Raw genomic sequence first — 1,206 nt, 5'->3', positions numbered from 1 at the left:
TCGAAACCCTCTCAGGTCCCGGCGGCGCGCAGCGCCGTCCTAAGTACTTGGTCGGGTTCGAGAGAGGCGCAATCGCCCGGAGTTTGGCGAGTAGACGCTTTAGGTGCGACCACCCGTGCTCCCAACTGAGCTTGCCGCTGCCGACAGAGGCCCGGGAGCGTGCTGTCGTGGCATTGCCGGCGGGAGACAACACGCGCCACCTACGGTGACCGGCAGCTCCAACGCCAGCGCCACAGAAGGACAAAAGCCCCACTTGGGTGCCGAAGCGAACTCTCCCAGCACAGCGCACGCGCCAACACGTCCGCACAGCTGCGATACAAACCACCTGCGAGAACCGCAGAGGCGACCGAGCAGCAGACGGCGTCGCGGCGCCGAGCGCCGGGCGGCGGCGCATCCTCAGCGCACACAGTCCTCAATCGGACCAGCACACTGCAGATGTCCACCGCGCTTCGCACCGGGCCCGCGAGGACCTACTTTGGCCGCACGGCGCCGCGTGCAGGGTGCGCCGGCGCGCAGCTGCGCCGCCTGCCGCCTCCGTCGGCCGGCGCGCCTGCCAGTGGCCGCCCCCACCAGCCGGCTGTAGCGCGTGCGCCCACGCACCGCGCGGCCAGCACGCCGGGCGGCCCCCCCTCACCGGCCGGGGCCGGTCCCACCCAGCCACCGCCGCGTATCGCTTCACACCCACATGCCATTCACGTTCGTGGGCATGGTGGGTATCGCTGAAACAACCGGTTGGTAGCTCAACCGATCGTCGCCATCACTGATTCACCTCTAGCGAGAACAACCGCACCACAACGGTTTACCAGTTGTTCATTTGCGTAACGTCACCAGCAAACGTAGGCGTCCATCGCCATTTGCAAATTCAACGATTGTTGCATGCCTGTGTCAGGTGTCACGACACACTATGTCTGCCCACATACACGCAACAACATGTGCACGCTTCGCAAACACGTGGAAGGTGGCCCCCGTACGTATGCGATGTCCATTGCGCAAACGACTGTCAACCGGCCTCTGTCGCATGTCGCAGATGTGGAACGCAGTGCACCATGCTATCACGGTGTGTGAGAAGAGACGACAACGTCTGACAACACGCGCCACTACATCAACAGACGGCTCATGCTGATCGCCATCCAGGGCATACCACACTGCACTCCAGCTCTTATAGGGAGACGACACGTAGCTGCGTGCACAACATTTGGACCGCAT

The sequence above is a fragment of the Schistocerca serialis genome, unplaced genomic scaffold (assembly GCF_023864345.2).
Source record: "Schistocerca serialis cubense isolate TAMUIC-IGC-003099 unplaced genomic scaffold, iqSchSeri2.2 HiC_scaffold_985, whole genome shotgun sequence".
Classification (NCBI taxonomy): domain Eukaryota; kingdom Metazoa; phylum Arthropoda; class Insecta; order Orthoptera; family Acrididae; genus Schistocerca; species Schistocerca serialis.
This window is presented reverse-complemented; position numbering follows the sequence as displayed.